Source organism: Dreissena polymorpha, unplaced genomic scaffold (assembly GCF_020536995.1).
Source record: "Dreissena polymorpha isolate Duluth1 unplaced genomic scaffold, UMN_Dpol_1.0 chrUn002, whole genome shotgun sequence".
NCBI lineage: Eukaryota > Metazoa > Mollusca > Bivalvia > Myida > Dreissenidae > Dreissena > Dreissena polymorpha.
In genome coordinates, this window is record NW_026273316.1 from 1081358 (window position 1) to 1095236 (window position 13879).

General features: G+C 35.3%; 2 protein-coding genes across 1 annotated transcript in view; both read right to left on the bottom strand.

Annotated features, from left to right (window-relative positions):
* LOC127863184 (uncharacterized) overlaps positions 1–11415 on the bottom strand; it is a 352983-nt gene extending 341568 nt beyond the window's left edge. Inside the window, exon 1 of the mRNA XM_052402588.1 lies at positions 10873–11415. The gene's annotated coding sequence lies outside the window, so the exon portion shown is untranslated. The remainder of the gene's footprint in view (positions 1–10872) is intronic.
* Positions 1–13879, bottom strand: part of LOC127863178 (uncharacterized) — a 208560-nt gene that overhangs the window by 114048 nt on the left and 80633 nt on the right.

Below are 13879 nucleotides of genomic sequence, written 5' to 3' on the forward strand. Positions count from 1 at the left end.
AGAAGCACACTTTTGGATCTACCTTTAATCCAATTCCAAACACACTTGGAAAAAAATGATTTAGATGAACACGTTACTGAAAAAAAACACATTGTAATCGGTAGAATAACGAACAATTTGCTATAATTAATTGCATAGATAGAATTATACAAGCGATTGCACTAGAAGCCTTAAGAGTTAATCGATTAAGTACACACGCAAAAATAAGTAAACATATATATCGAACCAAGCGCTTTTGAACAGACACATTTTTTTTTCTTCAAACCAAATTCGTTTCAATGAAATAAAATACACTTTGTTTTATAAGTACTAATTATAATTTAGCAGAACTCTTTTTTCAAACGTACTACGTATATTTAAGCATGCATTCTGTACTGTGACACGCGTATCATCGAAGTTGCAAACTTTTACCTATTTCTGCTTGAATCAGCAAGCTACGCCTTATTTTAGCTTGGGTTATCAAGCAGTAGAGGGCTATAAGTAAGCTATCTTCACCCTCGAATATAAACGAGTTCACTCGCATAAAGCTTTACTATTCGAATACAGTATTACTATGGGGAAAGAAACACACATGACACGATTGCAGATTATTATGTTCATGTATATATGGCTTTTTCAGATTGAAGTCGAAGATCTGGACAAAATTTTGCAACAATTTAATTTGTCAACCAAGTTTTACAAGCAATGCAGTTAACCGCCCTATAATAATTTTTAAACTGAGCACTTTCAGATTACAAGATAAACGCGTTGGTTTCTGTCCACTCGAACAAATGTAGCTGATAATTTGCTCCGATTAGTGCAGATTAACTGAGGACTCTCCATATCACGTATGATAAATAGCTTCTCATCTTTGTTTACTTGTCAGGATTACGGTATCCACCGACGGTTTTGATCTTAAAGTGAGTAAGAATTATCTGTAAGTATCGACTGTTTGGGAACAATATCTTATTGAGAACATGGATGTGTAGAATCTTGCAGAAGTGAACCACTTTGTAGCATCTATTAACATCAATGTCAAGCATGTTTATACTTGGAGATTAATCTCCCAATATTAGAATTGTGCCTTATTCATGATTAAATTACATGTGCTGATATATATGCATGCAGTGTCTCATTTAAAACAAATATGCACAGTTTTTGCAAGCATAATATTAGAAGTACACAGGTTATCAGATAATTTGCAAGTAGAATTTTACAAGGTTTTTGACCGACTTTCCCAGTTGTAATCTACATGCATAGGTCATTGGGTTTATAACGTTCCATTTTATTTATATTTTCTCTCTGATAGGCGTTTCTTGTTTGATTTAATTATTTTTAATTTGTTTAGCAGTCACATAAACAACCAAGCTATGTAATATGGAATTTTTACACCCATTATTGCTGCTTCTTCCTGTATTTGCGCGATGATTATCTGAGATATTAACTCTATGATTCTACATTCTCAAATCTTTTCTATAAAGAAGGAATGTAGTTGACAATTGTTAATAGTTTTATTTGATCGTTCGTCAAAAAGTTGTAATTCTGTTACTCTTGTATCTTCAATGCAATTGAGTAATTAAATTGAATGCGTTTTAATTCCCTTTTATTATTGTTTAATTTGAGTTACAATGCTATGACGTTAAATTTTATTTACACTTGAATGTATTATGAATATTGCTGGGCCAAGTGTGAGGTTGAGCGCTCTATAACCAGGTTTAAACCCCCAATGCTTTGCATTGACCGTTCCAAGGCGGTGACCCCAGCTTTATTCATATTTTGTGTTTATGTTGGTTTGTATTGTGCTGTATTGTGCTGTTTTGTACTGTTTGGGCAATCGGTCACTTGCCTTAAATAAAGGACCAACTAATTGTTTTTAATGAAAATTCAATACTGCTCCAGCAGCTGGAGTTTCACTTCTTTATATTATTTAAAAACATGTTCAGGTTAAAAGTGGCAATATGCATTATTTCATTTATGTTAAATTAAAGTCAATATATCTGCCCATTAAACTCTTAACAATTGTTCCATGAGTTGGAATTGGGTTAAAACTAATTAAGTTTAAACTTCATGATCGTTATACGTGATGCATTTTACGTACATAAACTACAGCTTTGTCACAAACATGACTTAACATACCCTCTCACCACTTTGAAACAGCAAACAAAATTGTGTCTTGAACATTATACACTTCATGTGAATGCCATATTTCAAGTTTCAATTCTATCTTTCTTGAGAAATATGGAAAAAGATCACATTACAAACGGAGAAAATTGTATACGTTTGCCATAATAGGCTTACTATCAAGGCTCAAGAACTCAAGAACGTGTGGATCACTGCTCATGAAAACGTGTCTTGCACATCTTCACTTTATAGGGGAATAAATATTCCAAGTTTCGATTCAATAGCTTGACAAATGAAGTCGCTCAACAAACTTTAAACATTTGCTTCGGACAAACAACCAAACCAATCAACCGACCAACCAATTGACTGACCGCCCAACAGCGTGACTCCTACATAACTGCCTGTCAAACTTCGGTGTATAATTATGTCAATCTGTTTTTTTTATATATAATTAGCAATTAAAAGCCCACATACAGATCTATGAAATTGACACAAGATATGGTCAACGTACCGCTTATAACACTTTTTAATAGTGTTATTTGTGTTTTTGTTGTTATACATCAACCACTATTTTTTTCATAATTTTGTTGTTCTAAATGCTTTTCAGTAGATAAAAGTGGCCTGGTATACGTATACAACTAAAACATGAAACCCGGTTGACGACCACCCCTATTGGTACATACGAGCTTGACACAAGATTGTCACTGCACAGTTTATATTTTGTCTCTGATATATATAATGTAGTGATACTAGTGTGAGCATGTAATATACAAAATGTTTGTTATTGCTTCAATCAGGAAAATTGTGAATCGAATTACGTGTCAATGTTTTCGAACAGTTTGAATAACAGTCATGAAGGGGGTTAATTCCGCCTGTCTGAAAAATGGAAGAGGGTTTGATTTGCTATGAAAGGGTGTTTCTTCCGTTTATGCAAATTGTGAAAGGGGGTTTCTTCCGCTTTACTATTTTTAGGGAAGAGTGTTTATTCCGAAGGGGGTTTATTCCGGGATTCGTTTTGACAACACCTAACACTTAATCCAGTTTTGTCTAGATTTTCTGTTGCACCAGTATATAGTACAATAACTGTTTATATAGTGACTTATGTATACGTCCGTAACGATAAATATACAGTGTGTGTTTGATTTGCGATTAATTTTGAGGAAATGTCGAATTCCAAATCATTCGCTATATCATTCTGTTAAAATTTTACCACGGAACATTAAACGGAAATTTAATGCACGCACGCTTTCCATGCGTTTGACGTGACGTTGCTGATGTAGGGAATAATTTGCGCGCGCTTTTCTCGAGAGAAAAGATTAAAACACACTGTACATTTACAGTTTGTTTAAAGAATGTGATAACGTCGAGTAAAAATTACATAGGGAAGAGTGTTTCCGATCACAAATTTAACAAGGGCTGTTTGTAAAACATGCATTCCCCCCATATGGGCTCTTCGTTGTAGTGACAGCCATTGTGTGAGTATGTTTTTGTCACTGTAACCTTGACCTTTGACCTAGTGACCTGAAAATCAATAGGGGTCATCTGCCAGTCATAATCAATGTACCTATGAAGTTTCATGATCCTAGTCATAAGCGTTCTTGAGTTATCATCCGGAAACCATTTTACTATTTCGGGTCACTGTGACCTTGACCTTTGACCTAGTGACCTGAAAATCAATAGAGGTCATCTGCGAGTCATGATCAATCTACCTATCAAGTTTCATGATCCTAGGCCTAAGCGTTCCTTAGTTATCATCCGGATACCATTTTACTATTACGGGTCACCGTGACCTTGACCTTTGACCTAGTGACCTCAAAATGGATAGGGGTCATCTGCAAGTCATGATCAATGTACCTGTGAAGTTTCATGATCCTAGGCATGAGCGTTCTTGAGTTATCATCCGGAAACCATTTTTACTATTTCGGGTCACCATGCCCTTGACCTTTGACCTAGTGACCTCAAAATCAATAGGGGTCATCTGCCAGTCATGAATAATGTACCTATGAAGTTTCATGATTGTAGCCATTAGCGTTCTTGAGTAATCATCCGGAAACCATTTTACTATTTCGGGTCACTGTTACCTTGACCTTTGACCTAGTGACCTGAAAATAATTAGGGGTCAACTGCGAGTCATGATCAATCTACCTATCAAGTTTCATGATCCTAGGCATAAGCGTATTGAGTTATCATCCGGAAACCATTTTACTATTTTGGGTTACTGTGACCTTGACCTTTGACCTAGTGACCTGAAAATCTATAGCGGTCATTTTCGAGTCATGATCAATCTACCTATAAGTTTCATGATCCTAGGCCTAAGCGTTTTTGAGTTATCATCCTGAAACCATTTTACTATTTCGGGTCACCTTGACCTTTGACCTAGTGACCTCAAAATCAATAGGGATCATCTGCGAGTCATGATCAATGTACCTATAAAGTTTCATGATCCTAGGCCCAAGCTTTCTTGAGTTATCATCTGGAAACCACCTGGTGGGCGGACCGACCGACAGACCGACATGTGCAAAGCAATATACCCCCTCTTCGAAGGGGGGCATAAAAAACAATTGACACCACTACCATCATTCTTTGTGTTTGAGAGCTGGTCTTGCACGTTTGATACTTGCCTTGATCAGGACAACAACATCATGATCAAAATCACTACCATCAAAATCATCAATGCCAGCAGTGAGTGGGTCTTGAAATATAACTGCTATACTTAACAAGAGTTGGCAGAAGACAGTGCTTGACAGTATAACCTAAGCCATTATGGGGGAATAGTTCACATTCAATAATGTCAAGTAGTGTTTTTCCCAGGAGGGCAAAGGGGCATGTCGCATTACTTCCAAAAAAGGCATTTTAGCGCGCAGTTTAGGCAAAAAAGGGCAAAAACGTTCCCTGAATACCTGAATTACGGGGAAACATGTAATCGCATATGAAGCAGTTGTGGAAAATATAACATATAAACAAGCACATTAAATGGTAATTGATGCATTTAACTTACTATGATTTATATTAATATATTTACCTTGCAATGTACAATTAAGTTCCATGCTGTTTCAATAAACTGTACAGCACGACAAACATAATAAAGCAATATATGCATATGAATCTGATTACACTGTAACTCCAATATAACGCGGATGACGGGGTCCAAGCCACGCAACAGCGTTATAAACGGACAGCGTTATAAGTTTTGAGCTTATTTATTTAAGTATAAATAAATATATAAGTATAGTATAGCCTATAATATAGGTCCTGTGTATTGTCATGCTGTGTTGTCATCCGCAAATACATGCATATATAAACTGAATCGAACGATAACAGTATACATACCGCTTTTCTAATGAGCACATTTATCCGATAATCCAATATAATTACATCACTTACGAAAAAATAATGTTTAACATTTATGACACGAAATATGTTTACGAACTTCGTAAACAAATTCATAGGCCTACGCCATTTTTCAGAAAAATTAGTACAGTGCCTTATGGGACACAGCTTTCATTGGACGAGTGAATTTTAATTTAGATTGAATGCAATACGATACATGTACAAAGAAATATTTTATTGCATCATACGCAGCATGTAAAAAACGTGCTTTCCGTGGACTTTCTGATAACGGGCAAAAATTTAAGTGCATCTCTGTTAACTATTACACTGCGTTAGCATGTAAATAAATCGTCAGGATTTTACAATTTATTTTTCGTATACGTACTGAAACATTAAACACACACAAAGATATTTTTATTAATCAAGCATGTGTAGCATATAATAAACGATAACACACTTACACAGCCATAGTTTCTACAATGAAATACAATACACGAAAAATACAAAACATAAACAGGTAATCGTTTTAAATAACTTTAATTTGATAATTATTCCGCTTGCACTTGCCTTATTGAAATTAGCGCACCGAACCGCTCTGATAGGGAATACATGTAACAAACACCGAATCGCGAGTTTTCACACCTTTATTGGCATTACACAACAGATTAACACCAATTAGCTGTCGAGTGTCGTTTAACCTCTAATCGATTAAAATCAATTAAACGGATGGAAAAAGCAATCAAGCTGTGATCGCTGGCTTCTTTGAATTTATGAAAATACATGAAGTTGCATAACATGGATTTGAATGAGAAATGGAAGGTTGGAGAAAAAACGGGATCCAAGGACCCCCTGCGTTATATTGGACACAGCGTTATAACGGACCGCACTATATTGGAGTTACAGTGTATACACAGATCCACTAACATATAAATGAAACCATGTTTGTCTTATCCCATTTTCTAACAATAATCTTGCCAGATGTTTAAAATAACATTGCGAGTAAATTGATCGCTAACAATATGCAAACACTCGTTTCCGTGACATACATCCACCAAGTAGATTACAAATAAATAAATAATGTTGTTGCTATCTAAAACATTTTTATGCATCGTTGATTATCACAGACATTTCATTAATTTCTTCTTAATGTATAATCTCCATCGTTAATTCGATCGTTTTCGACGTTATTTGCCATTTTTGCCGAGTCGCAATTTAACTCTGTATAGTCCGCCATGTTGTTCAAATGTCAAATGATATAAGCGACAGGTGCGCATGGCAACGTTAAATCGTATACGCGATTCGCATTTTGTTAAATTAGTATACGTCTCAGTAATTATTTCAATAATTAGATCTAATTATCTTAAAGACAAAAGCGATAAAGAATAAATTTGTTTGTGTTTTTAAATGTAATTATGCGTAAAAATATATGTTTTGATATAACTGAATAATGCATGCAATGCACAATAGCCACGAGTATAACATCGAGTTTTTCATCAAAAGTCTCCGAAGTAAGTGCGCTTGGTATAAAATAGCCTCTTGCATTATCGATTGATACTGACACGGAGTTATTCACGCATGACTAATTCAAAGCTTTGGAGCAGTCTACCTATAAATCGAGCACTGTAATAGATTAAATCTGCTCAAATAATATAGTCGATTAGACGTTGACGTCTCTCGAGTAAATCAAGCACAGTCACAGACAATCAAAGACGCTGATTTTGCGGACCAAGTTAGATCCTGATCGTAAGGTAGTACATATGTTATCGATAAGGGCGCGTGGCGAAATTTGCCTTTGAAAAGAAGGGCGCGTGGCGAAATTTGCCTTTGAAAAGGGCAGCGTGGCGATCCGGGAGGGCGACGTGGCTTTTCGCCACGCTGAAATGGCCTGGGAAAAACACTATCAAGGTAATATAGTCATCTTTTAAGTAGAAGAGGACCATAATTAACATATTGATCGCTTATGTTTTAAAGAAGTTGAATGTTATAGAGGATTCTGAGTTCAGGTATATTTTCCACAATATATTGAACATTTGTAAAGACTTAAAATAAACTTATAAGATTTAATTTCAAGTTTGATAGCAATAGCTTGGATGGGATAGTTGGACAGTCCTTCAAAAATAAAATAAATATTTGTGTGTTGTTTTACCATGTTTGAAAAAAATCTTTTTGGGTGGGGGATGGGGTAGGGGTGGTGGTCGAGATGGGGGTATAATGTGGGGGTGTGGTCATTTATCATATGATCATTCAAAAGAAAAATAGGAAAATACAATATTTTTTAAGGGGAGGGGGATTCTGGGGTGGGGTGTGGGGGATGGTTTGAGTGGAGTCCATTGTGGTATGTCAGGTTAGTGTTGTTTTATCAAAGTATGAATCAAATCTGATTATAAATAGAGAAGTTTTGGCAATTTAAGCAAATTTATTAATTTGACCTTGAGATTCAAGGTCATTCGATGGTTAAGGTCAAATTCAACTTGCCAGGTACAGTACCCTCATGATAGTAAGAAAGTATTTGAAGTTTCAAAGCAATAACCTTGATTCTTTAGAAGTAAAGTGGATCCAAAAACAAAATTTAACAAAAAATTTATAGTGACTAAGACAAACAAGAGCACCGCCTTGCGGGTGCAGACCGCTCATCTATTTTCTTTTTAAAGGTGAAGGGACTCTCATTTTCAATCACAAAGGAGGGAGGGGTGGAGTGAAGAGGGGTGTATAGTGTGGAAGTTTGGACATTTATTACATTATTTTCCAAAAATGCGAAAAAAATGCGAAAAAAAAAAATCGTAGGGGGGGGGGGGGGGGTGAGTGGGGGGGATTCTTGGGTGCGATGGTTGGACGGTAGTTCAAACATAAAATAATGAAAATAAATATTTGTGTTTTTAACCGTTTAAAAAAAAAAATAGTTCGGGGGGGGGGGGGGGGGGGGGTGGGGGGGTGGGGGGGGGGTATAGTGTGAGGGTGTGGTGGTCATTTGTGAGATGATCTTTAAAAAAAAAATATGGGGGGGGGAATCGGGTGGGGAGGGGAGGAGGGCACGGGGGATGGTTTGGGTGGAGTCTATTGTGGTAAGTCAGGTAAGAGTAATTTTTGTCAAAGTATCAATCAAATCTAATCATAAATAAAGAAGTTATGGCAATTTTAGCAAAATTTAATAATTTGACCTTGTCATTCAAAGGTCAAGGTAAAATTCAACTTGCCAGGTACAGTAACCTCATGATAGCATGAAAGTATTTGAAGTTTGAAAGCAATAGCCTTGATAGTTAAGAAGTAAAGTGGATCGAAACACAAAATTAAACCATATATTCAAAGTTACTAAGTCAACAAAGAGCCATGATTCCGCAAAAATGACAACCAGAGTCATGCAACTTGTCCTTTTACTGTACCCTTATGATAGTTTGCGAGTGTTCCAAGTATGAAAGCAATATCTATGATACTTTAGGGGTAAAGTGGACCAAAACACAAAACTTAACCAAATTTTCAATTTTCTAAGTATAAAGGGCCCATAATTCCGTCCAAATGCCAGTCAGAGTTACATAACTTTGCCTGCACAGTCCCCTTATGATAGTTAATAAGTGTTGCAAGTATGAAAGCAATAGCTTTGATACTGTAGGAATAAAGTGGACCTAAACACAAAACTTAACCAAATTTTCAATTTTCTAAGTATAAAAAGGGCCCATAATTCTGTCAAAATGCCAATCAGAGTTACATTACTTTGCCTGCACAGTCCCCTTATGATAGTTAGTAAGTGTTGCAAGTATGAAAGCAATAACTTTGATACTTACGGAATAAAATGGACCTAAACACAAAACTTAACCAAAATTTTCAATTTTCTAAGTATAAAAAGGGCACATAATTCTCTTGAAATGCACGCCAGAGTTATCTTACTTTGCCTGCCTAGTCCCCTCATGATAGTTAGTAAGTGTACCAAGTTTGAATGCAATAGCATTGATACTTTCTGAGAAAAGTGGACCTAAACGCAAAACTTAACCAAAATTTTCAATTTTCTAAGTATAAAAAGGGCACATAATTCTGTCAAATTGCACGCTAGAGTTATCTAACTTTGCCTGCCCAGTCCCCTCATGATAGTAAGTTAGTGTACCAAGTTTAAATGCAATAGCATTAATACTTTCTGAGAAAAGTGGACCTAAACGCAAAACTTAACCGGTCGCCAACGCCGACGCCGACGCCAAGATGATGACAATAGCTCATAATTTTTTTTCAAAAAATAGATGAGCTAATAACTTTCAGTAAAACCTAAATACACATGTAGCTGAAACTGAAGCTTTAAATTAAAATTAGTTTCAACTTTCGTGAGTAATCAGATTATGTAGGAGTGCTGGGACACTCACAAAATGCAACCCTGAAGGACCTCATAAAGTTCAAAATACACACACATTATGCATGATTATGATCATTCATTTTTTATAACAACCCCACTTCAACTTACGTAGATCACGTTTGAACAAAGCATTAGCATCAGTTAGTTCTCAGTATTTAACATTCCTGCCAATCCTTCTTAAGAGTAATATTAACTATTTGTGTCTATCTTTAATCTCACACACACACCTGGAATGTAAGCATGAAAGAACCACAATGGAAAACCATGAGAATACAGCTACAGTCTATATTACATGAAAATATTCTAGTCTGATCAGGATATAGATTAATCAAACATTATGGCATATTCACATTATTCAGGAATTGGCTACACTATTTTACCATTGTAAATGAAAGTGAGATATTGGAGTAATGACAGTCCAAGGAAGACAACTCAAAATTTAAAATTGTACCAAACATTTACCATTGGAAATGGAAGTGAGATATAATACCAGTAACGCAAGTCCAAGAGAGACAACTCAAAATTAAAAATTGTTCCAAACTTCTCTGTTTGTGGAGGAATTATAAGTAAATTCACTTCATTGAATTTTTAAAGTTTTTCATGTCTTTATAAAACTGAAGTACATACTGCATATACTTTTAGACATGAACTAAAGACATGAATGATGCCATAGAGCTGATGCTTAAATGTTAGAAGTTAATAAATGAAATTTATGAAAAAGACCTGATTTAAAATAATTGTACTTAATGGATACAAGTTATACATAAAAGCTTGATAATGACTTGACAACTTAAGATTGACTGCAATGAATAATTGTCTAAAATTACAATTTTAAACACAAATTGATAACATCTTACACATACACACAGTATCAAATCTGGACTTTTTCTTTATTGGGTTAGGACTGACACTTTTCCAGTTTTTTAAACTTCTTTCCTGGCGCTTCAATTAAGATGTCAAACAATTTAAGTTGAAATGACAAGGAACATTTGACACCAGACAATAACTGACCAAAATAGCATTTGAACCTCACTTGAACACGCAATCTGTGATTGGGCTGCATGCCACTGAGGCTGTGGCTGTTATTGATATGAATGTAATCTTACCTGACACAACTTGGCTGGTGATTCTTGACTTGACAACTATCCGAGGCACAGTCACTTCCACTTAAACAGGAGGGAGGTCAGTTCAGGTCCAGTGTATGGCTTGAATTTTATTTTTGCTGCTCATTAGACAACCACTTTCACTTCCAACATAACAGGAGGGAGGTCAGTACAGGTCCAGTGTTTGGCTTGAATTCCGTTTCTGCTACTCACTAAATAACTATCACAACCACTTTCACTTCCACAGGAGGGGGCCAGTATAGTGTCAAGTGTTTAGCTTGAGTAACCTTTCTGCTGGTCACTATATAACTGTTCCAACATTTGTCACTTCTACCTAGACAGGAGGGAGGTCCATGAATGTCCAGCGTCTGGCTTAAGTTATATTACTCTTGCATAAAAAGCTTAAGCCCCTTGCTTGCCAAAGTGTCCTCTGTACATCAACTGTGTTTTCAAAAGAGAAACATAATAAGCTAATTAATTATTACTCAAAAAGTTGAACACAACTCAGTGATTACATATTATTAATGCCTTAATACCTGTTCAGCCATCAAGGGTCTCACAGTCAATTATGACCATGTCAAACATCACTGACAACCAAGGCCTGTGGTTTAAAAGAGATCATAGTCAGAGTTGATAATGTATCTATGGACATAAGTCCACAGGTATGTAATGAACATCATAAATTATAATTTTATCATTTAAAAAACAACTATAAAAAATCAATCATTATATATAATCAAAATAATAAATCTGTACAGTAACTGTAAAAAGAACTTCAATTCTTGGTATGGAAATATATAATATGAGATTTATAATTATATAAATTACTTCCCTTGAAAATAATTGTCTGTAACAAATCTCTATTTTTAGTAGCAAATAATTAAAAGCCACTACCTTGACTGTAGATTCACCACTCAAAATGTGCAGCTCCATGAGATACACATGTATGCCAAATATATAAAGTGGCTATGTTCAATATTGAATAATTTTCTCCCTTTTTAAAGCTTATTACTTCCCTTAAATCTGTTTTTTTTACCGTAGACCATAAAGGATGACCTTGCACTTTTACCACAATGTGTTTGTCAGCAACACAATGCCGCCTACTGCGCCACCTTGATTTATTTAACAAAAATATATACGTTGGCAGGTCAGATAACCATGTCCATTTAAAGCTTATTACTTCCCTTGACTTTTTTTTAGACCCTAGACCTTGAAGGATGATGTAAACCTTGAAATTTTTCCACCCAAAATGTGCAATTCCATGAGTTACACATGCATGCCAAATATCAAGGTGCTATCTTCAATATTTACAAAGTTATGGCCAATGTTAAAGTTTTTTTTCGGATGGACAGACAGACTGACATACTGACATGCTGTCTGACGGACAGTTCAACTGTTACACTACGCGACCCGTGATTTTTGCCTAAATAGCGAAGTCAAGGCAGGCATTTTGCTTTTTGGGTGTAAAATCACCGCGATTTTATGTGACTCGTCACTCTGATGTCGCACGAGAGCAAGATAATCTTCGCGCTAAATCCCCTCAATGTTGTGGTGATTCGCTGCGATTCGCCGCAATTTGCCGTGATCGCAGTGGATATCGTTAACATCGATGATTTGACATATGCATATAATGCATATAAACCGAATCGTATCGATTACTGTATAAATAACGCTTTTCTAATGTTCACAATTATCAAATAATCCAACATAATTGCAACATCACTTACAAAAAATAATCTTAAAACATTTATGTCGGTAAATATGTTTGAGAATTTCATTAACACAACTATATGAATACGCCATTTTTCAGAAGTGTAAAGAGTATAGTGCATAATGGGGAACACAGCTTTCATTGGACGAGCGTATTTAAATTTAGATCGAATGCAATACGATCTTTCAAAAAAACGTTTTATTCCGTCATACGCCTTCATGTAAAAAACGTTTTCCTCCTGGAAATTGTGCACAATATTATCAAAACATTTTTTCGACACGTAAAGCGTTGTAACAAATTAATATACAATTCAAAACAATTATACCATAAGTATTAATGTTCCGTTAAATTCCCAAATAAGAATAATAATTTATCATCCGAAACACACTTCCGATGTTTTAATGTTAACACGACGTTTACAAATGCTTTCAATATAGCCATCATGTATATTTCCCGACAAAAGAGCGCGAAAATTATGCGGCATTGTACAAGGTCAAGGTATAGAGTGTACAAGTATTGATTTTTTTTAACAAACTGCGTAGCGCAGAGAACATTGAATTGTGTTGATTTCGGTTAAATGTTTCTTTGGTATTTTTAAAACAATTATATCGCCAACAATTTGATATAAGTCATATCAAATCAAACACAGCGTATCCGTATCTTTACTGATAGAAGTAAACAATAATAATACCTTGACTTGTATAGTTTTTTTGTTGTGAGAGACAATCTGAGTAAACGCGAGACAATCTGAGAAAAATTTATACAAACTGTTATTTTTTGTCAATGCCCTTTGATCATTATCGCACTTAATTGGCAGCGCCATCTTGTTGTTTCTTTGATTGTCACATCTTTTCACAGTTTGAACACGTACAAAGAGTGCCAATTAGACACTAGAATAAACACTTATCACCCGCTGGACAGTACACAATAAATAATTAAATATTGAGGTTTTTTTGTTTTGGACGTGAAAACCCATGGAAATGCATGTACATTATACATCATCATATTTATTGAACTTTGCGAATGCTTAGTGCTACGTTGAAATACTCCAGCAAAACAAACACAATGTTTAATGGCTTTAATATATAGGCAATGATGTAATAGCAACATATTATATAACACGATATCAAAATAACAAGTACTTAAAAATAGAACAGTAATGTATTTCCGATTTCTGGCTTATCAAGCATTGTGAATGTATGTACAAAGCTCGGAAAGTAACGCGAGTAACACGAGTTATCCGCATTGGAGCCTGAAACAAAAAATAAATAAGTGTAGCATAATTTAGTCCAAATAATT